This window comes from Salmo trutta, chromosome 32, assembly GCF_901001165.1.
Source record: "Salmo trutta chromosome 32, fSalTru1.1, whole genome shotgun sequence".
Classification (NCBI taxonomy): Eukaryota; Metazoa; Chordata; class Actinopteri; order Salmoniformes; family Salmonidae; genus Salmo; species Salmo trutta.
Window position 1 is genome coordinate 574,259 of NC_042988.1, and position 10,671 is coordinate 584,929.

The following is a 10,671-nucleotide window of genomic DNA, read 5'->3' on the forward strand; positions in this document are numbered from 1 at the left end:
AGTTGTCCTCCAGTAAACTTTGATTACATTTCCAATATCCCCGTCCACGTGGAAAATCTATAAGAGTTATGTGAAAGCCAATTAGATGATGATGATCCGATCGCATTCTGTCTCCTATTAAAACTTTTTTAACCTTTGATGCAAGAGAGAAAGAGACAAAGTAGTCAAGATGACTAGCTTGATTAAGTCTCCTCCATGTATATCTCACTATTTCTAATGTGTCCATAATATTTCTGATTTCCTTAAGGGCACGGTGAGGAGTCCATTGAGGTACTTAACACTGTGTTTTAGTCTCCTACCATAATGATTAGATCATTTGTTGCCTGTAAGTTCAATAAATTGGTATAAATGTTTTCGAAGAAGTGTGATTGATTTGGACCATATAAATTAATGAGCCAAATCTCTTTTTCGTCCACTTTCATATTCAAAAGGATCCACCTTCCTTGCGAATCTGAGTAGGTTGTAGCAAATCTGAGTAGGTTGATGTGTATGATATTGGATGTGATATAGTGAGTGTGTACGATGTCTGTATAAGAGTAAGACTATTATCTGTGATGTCCAAATAAATAATAACTCTGCCAATTTGCATGGTTGAGTGTCTATGTGTGTAACATGTAGTGTATATAGTCTTGATATTCATGATGATAATTGTAATCCATATCGTATCACCATCATAGTTGCATCATAATTACCTTAAACATAATTGAAAAACACATCCCAGCATTTCCATAGCAATTGACGTTTCACATGATCATGAAAGAGACCTTGTATTACTCTAGAGACGGCTTCACTACAGTACAAATGTATTCCATACAATATGTTATTCCCCAATGCCCCTATTCTGATATCTTCTCCTTGCTTGTTGTAAACACATATAAACTTGTAGAGAAATACATAAAAAAGGTAGACAAACAATAAACACATTAAATTATAAAACAGTTCTCGACAATAGAGAGGGAGAGAAGAGAGAAAGAGAGGGAGAGCAAGATCAGGTATGTGTGTATGTATAAGTCCGTATGTGTAAGCAAGCATGTAATTGAGTACGTGTGTGTTCATATCTCTTCATAATGTTCAGATAATTTTACAGTTCCCATACCTTCTTTTTTTTCGGAACCTGAAGTCCCTGTAGAATTTAGTACAGCCACGGTGTTGTGGAGCTGTCTCGGAATAGCTGTCCATCTACAAAGAGTTTGTCCACAATGATAAAGGCATGCCTACCATCCTTCCTTTGTTGTCTTTGTACCGGATACAGTCTCTTACGACGTTCGTTTATCTCCTTTGGAAATTGGTCATTGAGACCTAATTTGGTCCCTTTAAGCTCCCTTCCTCTGCTTTTGATCAGCTCCTTTGTTGGTAGTCTTCAAATTTTGCGATGATTGGACGGGGACCCTTGGTGGAAAGCCACCTTGTTTACAGTCTCTATAAGAAGTTTCAAGGTGAATTGCATGAATTCTCTGATCGCGCCCTCTGGATTATTGGATGCGTCCTCAGGAATCCCAGAAGAAAATTGATTTGCACACATGCTACAACTTTGTATGTCTAGTAGCGACTCCTTCATCACCCTGTTTTCCATGAGTAGACAATCCATGTTGGAATCATGGATTTTTACCTTGGCTGTGAGTGTCTTGTTTTCTCTGTGGAGCGTGAGATTTTCACTCTGGCTGAACTCCAAACTCCCCCTTAGCCTTGCTACCTCCTCACACAACTTTTCCAGTGTTGCATGGATTCCAGCCAGAGCACTAGCCTCTACCTCAATGTTAAGTAAATCATCCGTGTCTGTAGATGAATCTGTTTATCTTTTTTTTGTCGGGTTAAAGTTATATTGTGTGGTGGTCGGATCTTTCAATGAAGGAGCGTGTTGTTCCTCCATAGCGTAAAGCTGTTGGTACTCGTCGATTTACCTCAGGATCTCCTTAGTATCCAGATTGGCTCTTTACGGCAACCAGTTGTTTTATTAAAAGATAACAATGAGTCTTTCCCACAATGATGACAGGTGTCTGTAGTACAGCCAGCTAAGCACTCGCGGAATCCAAGCAAAAAAAGGAACACAAACTTGCAGTCCCTGCTGTAAAGGCTAACAGCGTCATGGAATCCTTAGCAACAAAACTTTAGTTCGGATTAAAATCGATTTAATGAAAATTTTTAATGTAAACAACAAACCGAGTGTAGACAGTACAATGTCCTGTTGCGCGCTCTGATGACGTATTGACGCTGATGATGTATTTAGGTATGGCCCTCCTGGTGAGACAGGGGTTTGCCTCTTCATTAACTCCAACTGGTGTGCTAATTTCAGGGCGGTGGAAGTGTCGACCCACTGTTCACCTGTCTTGGAATATCTGATGGTCAAATGAGGACCCTTCTACCTCCTGAGGAAGTTTTCAGCTGTTATTGTGTCTGCTGTATACATTCCACCTCAGGATGATAAAAATAAGCTGCAGCTTAACAAACTGTACCAGGCTATAAACAAGCAGGAAACCCTATACCCAGAGGCTGCCTTTATGGTTGCCGACAATTTTAATTTCACGTCACTAAGACATATGATGCCCAACGTCCATCAACATGTCTCCAACGCCACTAGGTGCAATAAAGTTCTAGACCACTGCTATTCTACTTATAAGCAAGCATACAAGGCCCTCCCTCATCCACCATTTGGCAAATCAGATCAGGACTCCCTACTAGTGTTTCCTGTTTACAAGCAGAAGCTGAAACAGGAAGTACCTGTGTTTTGCTCCGTTGAGAAATGGTCACCAGCATCAGAGGGTATGCTACAGGACTGCTTTGCTAGCACTGATTGGAATATGTTTTGAGACTCTGCCGATAACGTCAACTAGTTAACCACCTCTGTCACCGGCTTCATTAGAACGTTGTACCCACGGTGAGGGTTCGCTGCTTCCCAAGTCAAAAGCCTCGGAATAACACTGAGGTTGGTGCTAAACTAAAGAGCAGGGCTACCGCACACAGAGTTACATTAGACAACCCTGATGCCTTGGCCGAAGACAGGAATAAGTACAAGGCGCGCTATAACCTCTGCAGAGTCATCAAATGAGCAAAAGGACACTATAGGAATAAGGTGGAATCATAAACTCAGCAAAAAAAGAAACCTCTCACTGTCAACTGCGTTTATTTTCGGCAAACGTAACGTGTAAATATTTCTATGAACATAAGATTCAACAACTGAGACATAAACTGAACAAGTTCCACAGACATGTGACGAACAGAAATTGAATAATGTGTCCCTGAACAAAGGGGCTGGGGTCAAAATCAAAAGTAACAGTAACAGTCAGTATCTGGTGTGGCCACCAGCTGCATTAAGTACTGCAGTGTATCTCCTCCTCATGGACTGCACCAGATTTGCCAGTTCTTGCTGTGAGATATTACCCCAATCTTCCACCAAGGCACCTGCAAGTTCCCAGACATTTCTGGGGGGAATGGCCCTGGCCCTTACTCTCCGATCCAACAGGTCCCAGACGTGCTCAATGGGATTGAGATCCGGGCTCTTCTCTGGCCATGGCAGAAGACTGACATTCCTGCCTTGCAGGAATTCACGCACAGAACGAGCCATATGGCTGGTGGCATTGTCATGCTGGAGGATCATGTCAGGATGAGCCTGCAGGAAGGGTACCACATGAAGGAGGATGATGTCTTCCCTGTAACGCACAGCTTTGAGATTGCCTGCAATGACAGGCTCAGTCCAATGATGCTGTGACACACTGCCCCAGACCATGACGGACCCTCCACCTCCAAATCGATCCCGCTCCAGAGTACAGGCCTCGGTATAACGCTCATCCCCTCGACGATAAACGCGAATCCGACCATCACCCCTGGTGAGACAAAACCGTGACTCATCAGTGAAGAGCACTTTTTGCCAGTCCTGTCTGGTCCAGCAACGATGGGTTTGTGCCCATAGGCGACGTTGTTGCCGGTGGTGACTGGTGAGGACCTGCCTTACAACAGGCCTACAAGCCCTCAGATCCTCTCTCACCCTATTGCAGAGAGTCTGAGCACTGATGGAGGGATTGTGCATTTCTGGTGTAACTCGGGCAGTTGTTGTCGCCATCCTGTACCTGTCCCGCAGGTGTGATGTTCAGATGTACCGATCCTGTGCAGGTTTTGTTACACGTGGTCTGCCACTGCGAGGACGATCAGCTGTCCGTACTGTCTCCCTGTAGCTCTGTCTTAGGCGTCTCACAGTACGGACATTGCAATTTATTGCCCTGGCCACATCTGCAGTGCTCATGTCTCTTGGCAGCATGCCAAAGGCACGTTCACGCAGATGAGCAGGGACCCTGGGCATCTTTCTTTTGGTGTTTTTCAGAGTCCGTAGAAAGGCCTCTTTAGTGTCCTAAGTTTTCATAACTGTGACCTTAATTGCCTACTGTCTGTAAGCTGTTAGTGTTTTAACGACCGTTCCACAGGTGCATGTTCATTAATTGTTTATGGTTCATTGAACAAGCATGGGAAACAGTGTTAAACCCTTTACAATGAAGATCTGTGAAGTTATTTGGATTTTTACAAATTATCTTTAAAAGACAGGGTCCTGAAAAAGGGACGTTTCTTTTTTTGCTGTTTATTACACAGCCTCCGACGCCCGCCGCATCTGGCAGGTGCAGTGCTACAGTCCATTACTGATTACAAAGGAAGACCCAACTGTGATCTGACTAACGATGCCTCTCTAACAGATGCATCTTATGCTCACTTTGACATCAACAACATCGAACCAGGTGTGAGGGCCCTCACCGTCCTAGAGGACTGGGTGAGCTTGCTCTCCAAGGCTGACGTGAGAACGGTCTTTAATCAAGTCATGGGGACCGACTGTATTTCAGGGCACGTTCTCAGAGCATGAACAGAACAGCTGGCCTGGCATATTCACGGTAATTTTCAACCTCTCTTAGTCCCAGTCTGTTTTAAAATGAGCACAATCATCACTGTTTGTAAGAACTCTGGCTTCATGCCACAATGATTACCGCCCTGTAGCACTCACTTCTGTAATCATTAAGTGCTTTGAGAGACTGGTTATGGCACACATTAACTCCACCATCCCAGCCAGCCTAGACCCACTCCAATTTGCATACCGCCCCAACAGAGCCATAGATGAAGCAATCTCAATTGCCCTCCACACTGCCCTCACCCGTCTAGATAAGAGGAATACCTATGTGAGAATGCTGTTTATTGACTACAGCTCAGCGTTCAACACCATTATCCCCTCCAAGCTTGTCACCAAGCTTTAGGACTCTGGGTCTGAACACCTCCCTCTGCAACTGCATCCACATCAACGGGGTGGCAGTGGAGCAGGTAGACAGCTTGAAGTTCTTGGTGTCCAAATCACTAGATTTAAAATGTTCCACACACACACTTACAGTCGTGAAGGCGCAAAAGTGCCTATTCCCTCTCAGGAGGTTGAACAAGTTTGGCATGCTGTACCATTGAGAGCATATTGACTTGTTTCATCACTGCTTGGTATGGCAATAACACCACACTCAATTGCATGGCGATACAGAGGACTGTGCGGACAGCCCAGTACATCACTGGGGCTGAGCTCCCTGCAATCCAGGACCTGTATATTAGACAGTGTGAGAAGAAGGCCCGGAAAATCCTCAAAGACCCCAACCACTCAATCCACTGACTATTTTCTCTGCTGCCGCACAGCAAGAGGTACCGGTGCGTCAAGTCTGACCCTAACAGGCTCATGAACAGCTTCTCTCCCCAAGCAATGCGACTGATAAATAGCTAACAAGTTTACCTTGTATATTTATTGACCTTTTATTTAAATATTTGCACTGTCACTATGCACACTCACAGGGCCCATAGACACTCACTCACACATGATATGCATATACATTTATGCTGACTCCACACACACAAACAGCTGCTACTCTGTTTATCTTATATCCTGTTGTCCCATTACATATCTACCTCCATCACTCCAGTATCCCTGCACATGTATGTTATTGGAATTGACTTTTTAAATATTTCCTGCATATAGTATGCTTACTTAGTTGGGTATTTCATCATTCTTATTCCTTGTGTGTTTTATTTCTAGTAATACATTATTACATTGTTGGGTTGTGAGTCTGCAAGAAAGGCATTTCTTTGTACTTGTGCATGTGACATTAAAACTTGATGCAGAGGCAGACACGTAGATGGAAACAGAAAAGGCTGAGCCTTTTGGGTAAAATGCTGAGGTAAATCCTGTATGGAGATGCTTCACAAGAGTAGGAGTCCTGATCTAGGGCCAGGTCCTATCAGTCAATATCATTTTATTACTTGTGATCAAAAAAGTAATCCTAGAGCAGCACTCTTTGTGAATACAGGTCCAGACAAGACGTGTTTACCCTCGTTCCGAACGAGCTTACCCAACTAATATGAGGCAGTGGTTGTGTGGCTAGCAGAGGCGTGCTTAGCAGATTTGAAAGAGGCACACCACCATTTGAATGAGAATTCAGTCAACTTGACAATTCAAACAGAATTCAGTATTCTTCATGCTGATGATTTGTACAAAATGAGACATAGCTATACAGTACAAATATTTTAAAACAATATGGAATGTAACACAGATGTGCATGAGGTGTTGTAAAACAATACAATTACTACAGGTAGCTAGCTTTATCCATGTTTTTCCTTTTATTTCTTCTGATATTATAGCAAACTAGTTGATGTTGTTCTAGCTAGCTCACCCAACACAGGCTTTTCTCTTCCTCGCTGGTCTGCAGATGCATGACTACATGATCATGATGTTGTGGTCCTAACATTTAACAGACACTATAACAACTAGCTATATCAGATAGATATTTTTCAGGAAAAGCAGCTCAAATAGCAAGCCAATAAAAGTAATATCATTGTATTGGTTTGAGATTGACATCTAGCTAATCAAGACAATCTGAGATCTCACCTTTTTACCTATGTAGCAGTTAGCGCTCATCTTGTCTGGGCACTGCGTCAGTCAGATGAAGCAACTGCACATCTAATTTTCTTCCCCATCCCCTCTTGATTCCACAGGGAGCTAGCCTGTATGCTTAAAAACATTATTAGCAAGCTAGATCATGTTAGCCAACTTGAGCAGAGATCTCAGCTTGCTAACTAGCAAAGCCAACCAATTACACACCCAGTATACAGAGCAAACAATTATTTTCTAAACTAATGTTAGTCTCAACCAAATGACAAGTACATATCTAGACCTATTGTGCTGTTACACAAGGCAAGAACCACTAGATACAGGCTAGCTAGCTAACCAGCCATGTAATGTCAATAGAAGAGGCTAGCTTGCGTCAGATTTGTAGCGGTTATGTGGAAACAATTCACTTCATCTCCCTCACCAACACTTTGTTGTAGCTTCCAAATTCTGTTAATATCATTTAGCTTGCTAGTAATCTTTACAAATGTGTTCCATATTTAGTAGTGGAAAGCGTGCTAGAATGACAACACCTCTCCGAATTTGTCAGAAAAAAAAACCTCTCCACCAGAGATTGTATATCTTTTTTTTTTAATACAAAACTTTTGGTCGAGGTAAGTCACCAAATTTTTGCTAAAACTGAGCGCACAGATTCGACATCTGCGAATGTAGTTTTGATTCACCCGTCGCAAGTTTAGTAAATTTTATAAGCTTGCAAACATAATTTAATTTATTCACTGGCAGGAAGAGCGGTGTGTGCCAAACTACAACAAAAAAGTTCAAGTTTCAGATGCTTTTACTTTTATTGTCTCTGGTGTTCTAGTCCACAAGCCATTCAGGAAAGAGAGTGTTTAAAGATGACAGCCACCTGTAGTCTCTTGCGTCGGCATGGCCTCACTTGGCAGTGTCTATAACTCTCCTTCTGAGGAGTCTGTGGGAGACTAGGCACGCTGTGTCTTCCTAACTGCTCCACTTGAATGTGCTCCAGCCAGCACTCTGTGCTAGTCAGTTGATTAAGGAATGCCTTGCAGGTGTGCTGATTAGCAATCCTGCACAGGTGTGTTGGGTGAGCAGAGCTGTGACACTGTCTTCAGCTGGCCTGGTGCTGAAAGTAGTGCAGCCTTCCACAGTGCTGAACTGAGTGCTGCTGTCCATGGTGCTGAAGTGAGCACACCTATTTCCTGTGTTGAGGTGGGTGGCTCTGTCCATGACACTGCACTGGGAGTCCTTCAGCCACACCTATGCCCATGCCTTTCACGGTGCCACATACACACATCGCCAAAGCACAGCCCCCACACCACTGTGCTTTGGAAAAATGAGCGGGGTTATATCCTGCCTTGTTGGCCTTGTCTGGGGCTATCGTCGGACAGGGCCACAGTGTCAACAGACCCACCCCTGTCTCTATAAATTGACTCTTTCAAATAATTGACTGTGGCAAGTTTCCCACCAGCGCGCTGCAGGAGGGAAGTAAAGCGGAAGTCGAATCCATCACGTGGGAGTAGATTTTAGCACTCAATGAGAGGCTTTGAAGCCACTGGTTGGCCTTATTGGTACTGCTCAGAAAAGCAGTCCTCCATAGGAATGAATGGAATTCTACAGCATTTCATTTAAATATTTCAAGGACAACATTACATGTATTTAAATATTTTGGTTGTTATAGTGAGGATAGTAACATTAGTACTTGCTACTTAAAGGATTTTTTTTCATATATTTTTTTATTTTAAATGTTTATGTTTAGCTCACACAATACAATAAAAAAAAGTATGCATTAAGTGTCTGTAATAGAATAAACGTGAGAAAACAAAGGTAGACATTTATGAATGCATTTCTATAGCTTCCACAATATTTTTTACAACTTGGGGGAGTGCCAATATGGATGCATTGGTGCAGTGTAGAACAGGGGTAGGCAACCAGATTCAGCTGCTGACACTTTTTGACTGAGCCGATGGTCAGCGGGCTAGAACATGATTATAATAATTTGTACACTAGAAACTGACCACAACTAAGCCCCAAAAATAAATTGCATTTGAAAATAACAATAATTTTCTTACCTTGATTACATTGAGGCACAATCACATATCTCTCTTTTTTTATTCATGGGAATACTTGGGAACAGATTTCCTAAATTAAACTAGGATTTTGCTGAATTTCTGGTGATTTTAGTCTTTCTTTTACCAAACACAATAATCACAAAATTATATTTTTTTCACAAAAATGTTTTGGGGGGCCCAAAAAAAATCACTTGGGTTGCCAACTACAGTAAGATGAAGTAAACAAAGATTAAGTAAACAAATGTAATCTTTGAATTCACGTTATGTTTGCTATTTCATACAACCACAGAATAGAAAGAAGCTAAACAAATGATTTTGTATTGGAATTTCGCATTGTTTAAATTTGAGAGATAGTGTATCATTCATGCAAAGTAATGTAAAGCACATGTATTTAGGCATAATCATTGATCATACTGACCTGCATTTTTTGTAGTTTAGGGTACATCACAGTCACTTAAAAGTTAGCGGGAAAGGGTAGCTCTGATCTTGTTCATCTAAACACAAATACACTATATATAGAAAAGTATGTGGACACCCCGTCAAATTAGTGGATTTGGCTATTTCAGCCACACCCGTTGCTGACAGGTGTATAAAATGGAGCAGTCACACTTGCAATCTCCATAGACAAACATCGGCAGTAGAATGGCAGATAGCCTAGTGGTTAGAGCGTTGGGCCAGTAACTGAAAGATTGCTGGATCAAATCCCCGAGCTGACAAGGTAAAAATCTGTCATTCTGCCCCTGAATAAGGCAGTTAACCCACTGTTCCCTGGTAGGCCGTCATTGTAAATATGAATTTGTTCTTAACTGACTTGCCTAGTTAAATAAAAATACAATAAAAATGACCTAACTGAAGAGCTCAGACTTTCAATGTGGCACTGTCATAGGATGCCACCTTTCCAACAAGTCAGTTATTCACATTTCTGCCCTTATAGAGCTGCCTTGGTCAACTGTAAGTCCTGTTATTATGAAGTGGAAACATCTAGGAGCAACAATGGCTCAAAGTGGTAGTCCACACAAGCTCACAGAACGGGATCACCAAGTGCTGAAGCTCATAGTGTGTAAAAATCGTCTGTCCTCAGTTGCAACACTCACTACCAAGTTCCAAACTGTCTCTGGAAGCCACGTCAGCACAGAGGCAACGTTAGCACAAGAACAGAAAGCTTCATGAAATAGGTTTCCATGCCAAGCGTAGACTGGAGTGGTATAAAGCTTGCCGCCATTGGACTCTGGAGCAGTGGAAACACTTCTCTGGAGTGATAAATCACGCTTCACCATCTGGCAGTCCAACGGATGAATCTGGGTTTGCCGTATGCCAGGAGAACGCTACCTGCCAGAATGCATAGTGCCAAATGTAAAGTTGGATGGAGGAGGAATAATGATCTGGGGCTGTTTTTCATGGTTCGGACTAGGCCCCTTAGTTCCAGTGAAGTTCTTAAAGCTACAGCATACAATGACATTCTAGACGATTCTGTGCCTCCAACTTTGTGGCAAAAGTTTGGGGAAGGCCCTTCCCTGTTTCAGCATGACAACGCCCCCGTGTACAAAGCTAGGTCCATACAGAAATGGTTTGTCGAGATCGGTGTGTAAGAACTTGACTGGCCTGTACAGAGCCCTGACCTCAACCCCATTGAACACATTTGGGATGAATTGGAACGCAGACTGCATGCCAGGCCTAATCGCCCAACATCAGTGCCCGACCTCACTAATGCTCGTGGCTGAAAGGAAGCAA